General features: G+C 36.3%; 1 protein-coding gene across 1 annotated transcript in view; it reads right to left on the bottom strand.

Annotated features, from left to right (window-relative positions):
• LOC110838342 (homeotic protein ultrabithorax) overlaps nt 1-14,577 on the bottom strand; it is an 879,469-nt gene that overhangs the window by 245,508 nt on the left and 619,384 nt on the right. The gene's annotated exons all lie outside the window — the stretch shown is intronic.

The following is a 14,577-nucleotide window of genomic DNA, read 5'->3' as shown; positions in this document are numbered from 1 at the left end:
AGCGTGTCTCAACCTTTTTGCCCTTGCGGAACCCTTGAAATAATATTCAAGTCTCAGGGAACCCCTACATAAAAATTATTATATATTATTATTGATATCTTTCTTTCTTTTTTATAAACTTAAAGTTCATAAGGAAAACTTAATATATTTTTTTCTGATAGCTGGTTTACGCAAAAAATTACGTTTTTCTCAAGTTTATTGACAATACAAAAAAACTGAAATCAAACTGCCTGTTCAAGAGACCTCATACGGAGGTTTCCATTCACACAATCAATAAACATAAATAACCAATATCGTATATAAGACATATAAACAGAACGAAAACAGATAATAACTACTACATTAACTAAATCGTTTATTGATAATGTTAAAAAGGCATAAGATAAATCAAAGTAAAATGTCATATGAACAAATATATGTGTCAAGGAAATGTTATTTTTGAAGCCAATTTAAATAATAAAATTTACTTTTCTAATATGTAACCTGTGCTTGTCTTTTGGTACACAAATACTTAATTCGGGGTCGAACTTTAGATAAACACACACGGATTTCATCTTCAACTGAAAGGAGACGATTTCTGTCTTTGGTCTTGATACTCGTTAAATAAGAATTTATGAGTACGCTCTGCTCAGAAAGGAGCATTACTCCGTTGTAAGCACAGCAAAAGTTTGAATTTGTAACAACGCAGCGAATACAAAGACGTCGGTGGAATAGGCCTACCTGCGTTGCTGTTCCGTTTCATTGACCAGGCCGTAGCCAAAAACGCAGCTAAGGAGTGTGGCTGAAGCGGACAATATCCATCAAACCGTAGAGGCAAACAAGGATCTCAAAATCTGTGTATGTCTTGCCATGGCAGAAATGAATCTGGACACTATTGATTTGATTTGACGATATTACGCTTTGTAACAAGAAAGGTTTCTGTCGGCGATGACTAAAGCACAAATATACATAACGCGTTGCATGTTTTACGTAGTCCACTACTACTTGAGCTGCTATCAACAGCAGGTAGCTTCAAGCCCACACGGCATTACCAATCCAACATCGATATATTTACCATAATAAAAACTTCAAATCTCACGTCTTAAAAGGAATGTAACTTACGGACTAAGTACCTCTCGGCATTTTGCATGGTAAGTTTCACACATGGTCTAATATTAAAATATTCGTTCCACTGCATTCCATCATAATGTGACTTATTAGCATAAACTTTATGGAGGATCCGTTTCAAATTCATTATTTTAAAAGACGTTTGGGTATTAAACTTACTTTTAACATGTTGTTATGATGATTTCCCTGATCCATACTCTTGGTATCGGCATATCGGTGTACAGTGTATCAGATATTACAACATTTTCTTCGTCCAGTTAGATACCCGATGTTGGGAACACTTTCTTCGACCTCAAATAAAACACAACCTGTTGTTACATGCAAAATGCTGTCTTCTGTACGATGTTATCCCATCAAATACGTAATCTGAATAACTGGATATTCTGTATTAGCAAGCTACCACGTTATATTTTAAACCTATCTGCGGTTTGTTGTCGTATTCTTAAGTCCATAATGATACAGCTGAACTAAGAGCTATACAGTTGTATTTTTGTTGATGTAAACAATTACAAGCACTTCCATTGAAGGATATCCATCAAATTGCGATAAGTGCAATAAAGATCTGAGTTCTGAGAAATCCGTGGAAGGTTCCTAGACACAAAACAGCAATGAAATCAACACAGATATGTAAAGATATGAACACACGTATTCTGGTTCCACACACTAGCAACACCGCAGCCCGCGTTCACTTTGCTTCAGTCTTCTGTAACACAACGCACACCGTTCCAAACTACGAGCCTGATACATTTATAAATTTTATTCCAAAGCTGAGTAATTTGGGAGGGTACGGCGTAACTTTGAGAGGGTTGTATAATGTCCTACAAAAGTCTGGGAGGGGGATGCAGGACACAGTGCCGTCCAACCAGTCACGAGGGGCGATGGGATACAAAGGGAGTAGTTGAGGAAAAAAAAGGTCCATGATACCTAACATTGGGATAAACATGATGACGGTTGCCGCTGGAGGGGAGGAACACTGAAGCTTTTGACTGGTTCTCCATGAAGCAACATGGCGTTCCAAAATATCAGACATATTTTTAAGTTACCTGATATCGGAAACAGACAACTATAACATACACAGGCATACCTCGGAGATATTGCGGGTCCGGTTCCAGACCGCGGCAATAAAGCGAGTCATACGAATTTTTTTGGTTTCCCAGTGCATATAAAAGTTATGTTTACACTATACTGTAGTCTATTAAGTGTGCAATGGCATTATGTCTAAAAAAACAATGCGAGAATTTACCAAAATGTGACACAGAGACACGAAGTGGGCACATGCTGTTGGAAAAATGGCGCCGATAGACTTGCTCGACGCAGGGTTGCCACAAACCTTCAATTTGTAAAAAACGCAATATCTGCGAAGCGCAATGAAATGAGGTATGCCTATATAGTATGCGAATATGAAGAACACAATTACTGTCTCCGCGTCTGAACACCACACCAATAAAGCCCAAAACTGACGTACAGGTAACTTACAAGTACTCTAGAAATTAGCTACCGCATACTATTTTAAAATAATAATTAACTACACGGCGTTTAAATTTTATTCACAAAAATGAATCCTTCTTAAATAAGCTTTATGATGTAAAATATTTAAACAATAAACCTGCGTAAAATCTACCGCTGAATTTCAACGGAATTTTTTTTAGTGATTTGTAACTCAGAAGTTTAAAAGCATTTAAATCTTGCATAAAAGATTTAAATTGCTACTAAGGTCTTAAAATTTAAACAGAATTATTTTGTTAGACTTATTTTTAAAAAGGCAGATCGTCTCATTGACATGAGGTTTGAGCTCTAACTGCGTTGAACGTAACACTGTGTGGAGCTGCAGGTAGATATAAACCCTTTGGAGCAACGTACTGACTTCACCTTCAGCCCTTCAGAACTGAAAATTAAGTTCGCACGGAGTTTCAAGCGAGGAACCAACATCGACATATTTTATAACTTTCAAATTTTTGCAAGTTACATTTTATAAATTACTTGTGTTTCGAAATCACAGGTTACTCAAACACAGCCTACATTTATTATGCGGAGATTGGTAATTTTAATAATTTAAAACACATTTGTTTGACGGATTACTCCGTTTTGCAAATAAGTTTGAAATAGTCTATCCCTAAGATATAAAAAGAGATACACTAAATTTTTCATAACCAGGTGTCGTAAAACGCTTAAAACTGTTCGGTCGTCGGCCTGAAATGTTACAGTATTCAATTCTAATATTCGGAAATGCTCTTAATAAGTTACGTCTGCGTTACGTCCACTGTAATATATATATGTATATGAATATTACTGCAAAACCCATTCATGAATCTTAGCGTCACTTAGCGGACTTAGATTTACATGTATATGCAATTCTATCTATCGGACAATTCACGTCTAAGTCTCTGCGCCTGAAGATAAATTGGTTAGGTCGAAACGTGTGGTAAACAAAAAAAATTGTGTCGATGGCCATTTAAATACTTTTGTTACCTTACGTACACAATAGGATACAATCTCTAAAGCTATCCATTGTATTATTCAGCATTATTCACGCAACGTAGGTTGAGTCTGTAGAAGAGCCCTCTGGCTTAAATCTGCCAGTATTACCAAACACTAAGCTACCGTAGAAGAGGACTGGATTCCAATATGAAAACGTTTCGTTTGACTAAAAATTTGCCAGTCCTGTTTGTCAGCCCCTATCTGTCAGTGTACTAGGGCATCAACTCCCCCAATGCAATATCCGCTTCACTGGTATGGAGTTAGCTCTTTGCTCCTACAGACAATGATTAACTTTTGCATGTCATTCCAATTATTGTTACTGTGTAATGTACTGTCTCTATTACAAACACAGGTCAGTTTCTTTCTCTGATTTATGAAAATTCCAATTTAATTTACTTTTTATGAGAGAAGAAGAGGGTTACTTTAATATGTAATGTTCAACAATGTCAATGGAGTAAAATTACTTCAGAATTGAATTAATTTGTCACTGAGGCAAAAGTAGTTTCATTTACGTGTCACAGTACGGATATTTCACAGTTCTTCTATAAACTTCCACAATTTTATATGTCCACGAAAGGGACCCCAAATACACTTAGGATATAAATACTTGTGGAGGACTTCCTTCGAAAGGTAAATCTGAGACGCAAAGTTTTTTACTTGTGAATTACGTAAGTGATTAAGAATAAGGCAATTAGGTACTTAAATTGGTCTACATCAACACTACGACTGTACGAACTGTTTCGGCTTCGGTCGAGTGGAAACATGCAAACACTCCTTTTTTGTGCAGTGGTAATATGTGACATGGAAATATTCAGAGGAGCCTAAATATTAAAATAGTTTCCACGCTAGTTAAATTTGTTATTTAATTAATGTCACTTTCTAACAATTAGTGTTAACAGTTTTTATAATCTACAGTGGAAAACTCAGTAACCTAAAAGTAAAGTTTGTCCCACTATACGCCATGTAGGCGTTTGGGGTGAGTGGAGGTATAGCTCCTCTATTCCTTGACCTCGGCACTAGATGGGGGTGAGTGGTCAGCATCACGCCCCGGCCGGCTTTACCCCCGGGAAAGGACCGCGGTATCCATTGTAGAGGAGGCTGGGTGGGCCCCAGAGCCGGTCTGGACGTAGAGGCTAGAGGAAAAATCATCTGCCCCCGCCGGGGAACGAACCCCGGCCGTCCAGCCCGTAGCTAGTCACTATACTGACTGAGCTATCCCGGCTAACACACAATGATATTTTTAAACCATAACCTCATAAATATTCTTTTGAATTTAGCATCTTGGAATGGATTTCTGTATTTGGAAAGAGGAATACTGTAGCAAAAATACCATTTGATAATCATAAATGAGCACCAGTTTAACGTTGCAAAAGAAGTAAAGAGTTCGATGTATCATAAAAAATAAATGCTTTACTTTACAATTTCCTGATCACATTGGATGTTTTCGACTTTTATCAGGTAGGAACACATGTTTTTGTAAGGGTCAGTAGCCTATACATCCCAAGCTATACTGTGTTACTGGATAATGCGCAGGATTAATGCCCGCTTTCGCCGGTTGTAAATTTGCTTCTCTGCTTCCCGAATACATCAGCCGTTATGTGCTCTTCAAAGGGCGTAAGAGAAGACAGGAAAACAAAATAAACGATGGAAATAACAAACGAGAACCGAAGTTGAGATTTATATTATTATTTACATATGCTTATTTATTGTAGAAAAGCGAGTTTCTGGAATATTGTTTGATGCTCAGCCGGAGACACGATTTGAAGATACGACCTGTCCCAGCAATGTAAGAGTTAACTGAATATTTAAAAATCAGTGTAACAACTGATTGACGTTTACAATGGACAAACTACATCACGGAGCAGCAGTAATTGGGGAAAAATTATTTAATCCATAGGGACCCCCAAAATATAAAATGACTGGGAGAGCTTTTAAAACTTTTTCCTAGTTTTCAAGACGGAGAACAAGATTATGAAGAGTTACAAATTAAAAGTGGAGGGAAAAAGGGCAAACTAATAGTTCGCAATATGAAGAAAAAAATAATAATAAGCAAACCACCAATGAAAATCCACAGAGCGTAACTTATTAGAATGCTTCAGGTTCAATCTGTTAGACGGCCTTTTGCCTTCATATCTGATGCAAAGATTTCCACAAAACATGCAAGCATACACCTCAATGATACATGTACTGTTTATTGTCTTCAAAGGTCACGTAATTTATGACAGCAATTACAAACACAGAAATACAAAATAAAAACTAATTATGACACGTTCGCCTCGTCTTATTATACACGTAGCGTTATAAGTTACCCGTACTTCCTTCCTACAGATCCGAGAAGTTATAAAACATCCTATTCCATGCATCGCAGTTATGAACGAAGGTGACTGATAATATAATATAAATTATAAAGTGTATGGTATTTATCGAATTTATGCTGAAAATAAATATTGCTGAGTAAACCAAAGCTAATTTGATTGCATTTATTTAAATGTAAAAATGTGTACGTAATACATTGCAATGACAGGCCAGGTATCATGTGATGATCTGCGTTGCTGATAAATCTGTAGAATAATTATGTAATAAGACACCACAAAAATTCCATAATAACGCAAACTTATCACTTGTACTATACATTCATGAACTTCTTGTTAATTTATATGAGAGTCTACAAACGTACAAAACACATTAAATACGATCATAAAAAACAAATCACTTGGAACTGATATAATCAGTATCGGGATAACGAGAAGCTTAATAAGTTGTTCATTAAATCGGCTTACCTTTAGAGTGATCAAATCATTGAGCACAAGATTGGTGGAACGTGTACTGGGCATGAGAAAGATAAGAAATATATTTAAAATGTAGTCACAAGGTTATATTTTGTTTTGTAATAATGGACGATGAAGACTACCTCTAGATTTATGATTTAGGGTATCTTAGTTGAATGAGCACTCGTTACAGTGACCATTTTGACTTTTGTCGTCTCAACTAGTCATCCGCATCTTTTACAAGGACCAAGAGCAAAATACAGATCAGTTCTATGTCTCTATAAAACGGCAAAACAAATCCTGGGAGCTTACAGAAACGACAAACATAGGTCTAATGGATGCTCTGTTAATTTAAAGAAAAACTGATAAACAGAACATGTTAAACGTTAAACGAAACTCGACCTGAGCGTGTTTCTTTTCTAAACAACGGCTGGTGGAGTCAGTGTTATTTGAACCGTTAGTAACCATGTGACGCCAACGTTACACGCAGCGATTCAACTTATGACAGGCTCGGAAATTAGTTGGCGTCCACAGAAATAATTAACCAAGGAACTCAACCTGCACTACACCTATGTGTGTCCGAACACAGCCAACATGCACTATTCTTGTTCCGACTAGCCTGTCAGCAACTACATGAAAAACAAGCTACAACGTGTACGTAGTTGGATTGGGAGAAAGTGAATCGTTGGATTTTGTTTACGTCAATGCCATAATTACGTGTAAGAATTTTCATATTTTCAGTAGTCATTACCAGTTAAAGCATTGTTGCCTAAAGGACTAATTTTCATAAATGTGTACCCTTAAGAAATAAAACAAAAACGACATTTTTAATAGATTAATATGAGAACGGAACATAATGTGTACTCTCTACATAGCTTGAAGTTTAAGAGACACATCTGGATTTCAAAATACTGTACTGGAAACATTGCTTGGATCATGAAAACCCAAACACTGAAATATCCCCATTATCAGCACAGCCATCGTGGAAGGAAGGAGCTACTCCTTAAGAGCTATGGATGTAATCGTTTTCCAAACAGACGGAAGAGTCTTTGTTTTCATCAAGAATGTGCAGCGAGAAGAGAATAAGATTGATGAAATGTTTATAGTGAGAAGATAATTAACCCTCACACTTTCTTCATGAATGTTTGTGTTTTCTTTCATGTTAGCATAAAGACTTTTAAAAAAATCATCATCATCATCACACCCAGTTACCGTGTAGGAATTCTGTTTCTAAAATTTCCGGTTTTAAATTTTTGTAACTTATTTTTTCATACGTACTTATAACTAATGTTATTTTAATTATTTCAAATGTAATTTTATTGTGGTCATTAACTTAAGGTAATTACTCAAGAGCCACAGATCTATGGAGAAACGCTGTCGTGTTCTCAGTCTCAGAGAAAAGAGAAAACAAAATTATTAGACGCGTGGATTGTTTTCCGAGATTCAAAACTTCCAGTTTAATACAACACCATCTCGAAGCCAGGGCAATGTTGATTGCGTCTGGAACATAAATCACTAGATTTATATGCATGACGTATAGGACCTGAGCAGGAGCCAATGTTAAAGCCCCATCAGGCTTCGCGGCACGGTTCTTATTCACGACACATCGTTATTCAAAACTCCCCTCTCTTTCGCTCTCCAATTCTTTTATATTTTTCTCTCCAACGTTATCCTCTTCTGTTTGTTTTGTATCTTAAATCATTCATTCTCTTACACACATTACATCATGATCAGATATATTATTCTAAAACACGGACATGAAGAGAAATGTTTTTGAATACTTTGTACAAAGCCGATGTTATGAAGTACAGAAATCAGATAAGGACGAAAACTGGTAATCTTAAGTACATCTATGATAAAAAAGTAAGAACATTTATTAGTTACTGAAATATTTTAGAGAAAATGTTAAACAACGGAAACAGGAACCACAATTAATGTATTTTTCTCTCGAAGAGACAGAGCAGTCTTTGAACTTCACACAATAATGTAGGTTTTTCAGCTGTCGGTATTTCTGTTAATATTTCTTATTCATCGAGGCGTGAAGAAAGATTTTTATCTTTATTCCATGATCTTGAGAAGACCTGTAACGTATCTGTTCTAATGGACCAACAGAGGATTAATTTGTGTATATATGCCTGTCGTCCAATATCATGGCGTATTTCTAACTTCTACATCGAAATAAAGTCACATATGACATTCTTTTTCACATACGAATTTGAACTAAATGTTTTTCCTCCCAAATTTATTCAGACTGTTAGATAAAATTGTAATATATGCCTAAATTTACTGATTACCGTCTATTTCCACTGAAGACACCCGTAAATGGACTTCAGTGAGAAACGTTTACTTAACTTAAAAATTTGGTTTCGAGTAATGGCATTTAAAGTTTTTAAAGATAAAGTATGTTAAAACAAGTAATAAAATATTAATATATTGCACTAGGAACACCAAGGCCGACACCAGTATCAACACTAACATTACCTATAATTACTACCATTTTAATATTAATTACTGTGAATTTCTTGATATCCATATACAATGATTAAGAGGATGAAATAATTTTAAGACTTATTAATGCCATTTTTCTGGGTTTCAGCACAGTACAAATTTGTCGGTAGTTCCCAATGTTTCGGAGAAATATACTACTTCCATCTTCAGAGCATTATTCTCACCGTCGTAAAAATGTCGAATATCACAACTTAAGACATGAGCAAAAACATTTACTTTCACAAATGTTTCTTCGATGTGTGCTGCACAATTACTGCTTCAACTGAACCATACGCATGTGGAATTCTTCCCTCTAACTCTGCCAGTGTCTGATTGATTGATTTCTATTTATGAATCCAAATAACACAAGACATTTGTTGTCGCGGAGCCATTTTATATTTGCCAGCGCTGCTGCGGCTGGGAAGTGAATCGCCGTAAGTGGTAGTAAACTGTAAGTGTTTTATAGATGTCTCAGGTTATTTCATCATTGCATGTGCTTTGGTTTATTAAATATGTGTAACAAACCGATTTTTTCTTAAACAACCAGAGACAATATATATATATATATATATATATATATATATATATATATATTTTCCAGACCTCCAAAGTAACATACAATATTTCTGTCAGGATAAAAATTCCCGACCAAGATTCAAACAGGGCACTTCCCAATTCTGATGCAAGCAAAGTGTTTCATTTCCACACGCTGGACATTTCTGTGTTTGCGGTTTCACTAATTTCAATTCCTGTTAAGCTCGGATGAGTAATGTAATTAACGTCCATATTACGTTCAGACTTGTCATGGCTATTTTACGCTACATGAGCGCTGTGGCAAAGAAGTTGGGCTAATGGCTAACTTCATAATTTTCCGACTCCCGTAATACCAAACTCCGTGGAGCAGAGTCCACCTTCTGAACCTAAGTTATAAAATTCCCCGTCGTTTATAAAAATCTAAGACTCATCATCGTGTTCACAAAAGCACGTCATTTGAATCCAACCCACGCCCTATTCCTTGAATATAAAATATAATTTTAATCTTCGTCTGCGCTTACATCACCTACTTATCGCAAACCCTCCACAAAACCCAGTCTTTGAAATCCGAGCAGCCATGTGCACGGTAAAGTACGTCTTCCCACTAAACCAGTACACTTCCGCGACACTGAAGCAGCATCTACCTACCCGAGCGTTATGGATGTGTTGGGTTGAGTAAGCCTAATTAACTCGGCTGGGTAATTAATCCAGGGACCTAAAAACCGGGTGGAAGGAGAGGGGGGTAGAACGGTTATGCAACTCACCCATTCGGCCAGACCATACTGTACGCTGCTTTCCTCGTTTACATAAAATAAAAACCATGTTATATTTATTTTGAATTCACACGGACTTAAAATGCGGTAAATGTTAACTTCTATCAAAATAATTCAGGAGGCGAAAGATTCAGGCCTGTATATTTAAGTTCCTGAATACCATGTTATACTAGTTGCAGGTTTAAATAAATCCTAATGTTTTGCAATGTTTTATCTTTAAATGTTAAAATGCGATTGTAATTTAGCTTAGAATGCATCATTAGCACAGGGAATTTAGTAGGCTACTTGTAAGATCTTAATTCACGCTCATAACAATGCAATTAATATCAGTCAGTATTATTTTATTGTAACAAACATACTCCATTCTTTAGTAAAGCCTTTATTCTGATTTTATTCGGCCACAAATAACAAGGAGCTGATGATACGACCCTCTATTTATCTCTGTGATTCTCCTTCGGTAATTTTGACTTCGCTACACATAACTGAGCAGATCCATGAGTAGAATTCTTATTGAGAAGCTGATAGTTGTTCTTCTAGTAAAAAATCGTTTTTTATGGGAACCGAAAATTTAGTATAATGCTTAAAAGAGCACATCGCTGGATCTTGTCTCAAGCCATTTTAATGCAGTGCACGACCTCATACATTCAAGATCCTCTTTTTACTGTCCTCCTATTTCAGACTTCGTAAGTGATTTCTTCCTTCGGGGTTTTCCGACGAAATATTTATTTCTCATCTCCTTTATAAGGTCTATATGTTGCGTCCATTTCATCTTTCTTTATTTGATAACCCGAACGTTATTACAAACATTATCATTTATGTTAATATAATTAACTAATAATTCTATCATAATGTTTCTTCCTTAAGTATTTAATGAGGATACCTCATGATATGCAGAGGATTTTTCCTCTAGCCTCTGCGTCCAGACCGGCTCTGGGGCCCACCCAGCCTCCTCTACAATGGGTACCGGGGTCCTTTCCCGGGGGTATAGCCGGCCGGGGCGTGATGCTGACCACTCACCCCCATCTAGTTCCTAGGTCAAGGAAGAGAGGAGCTATACCTCCACTCACCCCAAACGCCTACATGGCGTACAGTGGGACAAACTTTACTTTTACCTCATGCTACGCAACAAAGCATTAGTCAGAACCTTCGTGTACGCTCTTTTAACCCTTTGAAGCTGAAGTTCGTTTACAGAAATCAGTCTGTATCCCAAAGAAAAAAAACACAACATTTCTCCGTTACAAGCATCAACTAGTCACTGCTGTTTAGGGAAATAATCCCTGTTTAAATGGGGAATCGTAAGAAACCCACAGTCCTACACACAAAATAAAGAGTTAACTGATCGTTAATCCATCTAGCCTCAAACATGAACCGAGGTCGAGATCTGAGGTTCGACCAACTAGGGACCCAACAGATGGACGTTTTATTCTCTTTCCCCTTTGCGACATAAAGACTTCTAATTTTTCTAAATACCAAATTAAACTGCTAAGGCAGCCTCTCCTTGAATTAAGTTTACAGACCTTGACGTCAATATTCGAAAAATTATGCCATACAGTACGTGCGAACGTAAACGCTGTCCAGTACAACTCCCTCATTTCATGGCAGTAAAACTTGAATAGCAGTGGATAAGAGTCAAGGTACTCCACGGAGGCCTACTCTAGGCTGTAGACGAAACATGAGAGCACTTTAATCAGCTTATAACATGCAGTGAAGAACCATTGAAGGCCAATTGATTCAGACTACAATAAAAGTTGCTTCTGGCAAACAAACGGATAAGTATCGGAAGGAATGGATAAAACAAAAATGTTGAAAAAAGTTAAAAAAGAAAATAACAAAATATACAACTCTAACGAATAAATAGAACACAGCAAACTGAAGATTCTTGGTGGGAAGAACATAAATGAAAGAACTCTTGGCGCAAACACAGATGTGCAAAGAAAAAATAAGAAAATTAATTCAGTATTCTCACACATAAGATACAAACGGTACTACGTCACGGACATAAATGATGGCGCCCAGTATGAAGTAAATGTTGGAAGAAACAAAAATCGGGGGAAAGGGGGGGAGAGAAAAGAAATGGAAGACTAGGAAGAGAGACAGGCGTAAGCCTATAGTCTTTCTTATCTACAGGATGATTTGTAATATTGTCAAGGGAGAAAGAGAAATGCAATTCAAGAAGACAAAAAATGTACATAGCATTGTGATACGCAGGCTCTCTCTCTCTCTCCCCTGACATTACAAGAACTTTCGGAATAAAATGGAGCTACAGAGCATAAGAAAGACGTAAAACGCCATGCACATGACTCTTTTGAAATGAAACGTCAGCAACAAACACAAATGCCTGTACTTGTAATCGTAGTTCAATCGAAGTACTAATTTCTTGAAAGAAAAATTATCAGCCGTTCTATAATTACCTACACATTCCACCTTATTTCATGATATTATTCATAAGTGTAAATTCCATAACTACTACTCGGTGCAGTTGTAAAAGAATATTCAACTGCAGTCTTTAAATCTGAAGGAAATATATCAATTAAATTAAATCCTTTTCAATTATGACGTGTATCTAGAAATAAATACGCAGGTTTTAAATGGCGATCTTATTGGATGTTGCGCAGCGTAGTCTGGTAGACATAGACGTTCCATTACCCTGATAATAGAGGCAGCAGGCTCCTAGGTCAACGTCTACGTACTACACGGTGCACTATCCCAGAAGTCAGCCATATTCATACACGTCGTCATGTAAGTCTGAAGTATAACGCAAATAGGTTTAACATTAGCTTGGCACGTGATATACAAATAATGGATTGGTCGTAACTGTCGGATAGGAGACGTGATTTAAGTTAATTCACTATCCACCATTAATTAACATCCACATGTTCGGCAGGTTGCAAATATTCGCGTGAATCAGAGCCTTACTTCATGTTCTATACTCTAATCAGATTGAGTAATTTATGTAGATATGTTTGGAATTAGAAGTCACTTCCGAACTGCTGGGTTCTTGATCCTTGACCATCGTCTGATGTTATAAAACACACTTGCTTAGTTTGCTCAGTGGAAGAGCACTACATACGATGCAAAAGTGGATCAGCAACGAGGCTTCAACAAACGTTACAATATAATGTCTTCATCAGATGCAATATGGTCGGCAGAGGTGTAATAACTCACCACCTGATTCTGACTTTCTCATAAAAAAGAGTTCATATACTCACAAAATATTCTGTTACCAAAAACAAACGAAACTGTCTCGTCAACCATAAATCAACGACTCTCAATGTACTAGTAGTCTATCAAAATGTTTGCCCACGGGTCAAAACAAAGCTGTCAATTCTCAATTTACGATCATTAAAGAGGAATAATTGATACAAGATCATTGTATCTATTTAAAGCAACCGTATTTATAGTGAATAATTTATTAATTCAGTTGCAAATTTACTATCAAAATTTAGGGTAGGCCTGCAATTCAATTATGTGTTCTTTTTTGGCATATAATTATTTATTATAAACGTGGTACCATCATTACGACTGTCAGGGCACTAAATAAGTTTACAACTATTCAATGAAAGAAAAACAGTTCATGGGTTCAACAAGCTCACATAAGGCTGGCGTCTAGATAATATGCGAGACGAAAATGTCTGTGTCTGCTTCAATCTATGTGCCTCACTGGCTTCAAAAAAACTGAGTTAAATTTAATACAATGAAGAAATTATTTGTTCCTGCACATTAATGGAGACGCTATTAATTAAGCAAGCGCAATGTTTATGCTAGAAGCCTATTATTTTAGAATATTTGCAGGATCCGAAATTAAAGAATCTCCAAAATTCTCTGTTTATTTTTTACATATTCCGCAAAACATTAAAGTTTTCAGACGATATGGGACTGATATAGACTATTCTTACGAACAAATCCAAATTTTACTGCATTTACCAGAGATGCTTAAAATCCGTCATTAAGGTTCAAGGAAATTTTAAAATCTTAGTTTATTTATTCCACCCAACACATTTTGTGTGTCCCTTACAGATATTTAAAACACATCATTAAATGTCCTGAACGGCTGTTTCTACGTTTAATGATGGGGATTTTTGGCTCGAAGATGTTACATGTACCCCTGACAATGTCTGTAAGGACAGACGAAATCCGCAGGGTGACGTGAATAAACTAATATTCTGAAACCTAAAATAAGCAAGCTGTATTTATATAATCGCTTATGTGTAGTTTCATACAATAAAGTGGACAATATAAATTTCGATTTTCAAAATGCTTCCTTCAAGGGACATGCAAGTCACGTCATGCTACGTTATTATTATAATGAATGCATCATGGAGGATAAGTTAATACAACTTTGTAAAAAATTTCTACTTCCTATGAAATACATCCTAAAATAAAATTAATAGTACATAACACAAGATGTGGATCATTTTTGCACTTAAAAT

Source organism: Zootermopsis nevadensis, unplaced genomic scaffold (assembly GCF_977971745.1).
Source record: "Zootermopsis nevadensis isolate Lab colony 2312 unplaced genomic scaffold, Znev_1.0 Znev_ptg000001l, whole genome shotgun sequence".
Lineage (NCBI taxonomy): Eukaryota > Metazoa > Arthropoda > Insecta > Blattodea > Termopsidae > Zootermopsis > Zootermopsis nevadensis.
Note: the sequence above shows the minus strand (reverse complement) of the source record. Positions and strands in the feature narration are given on the sequence as shown.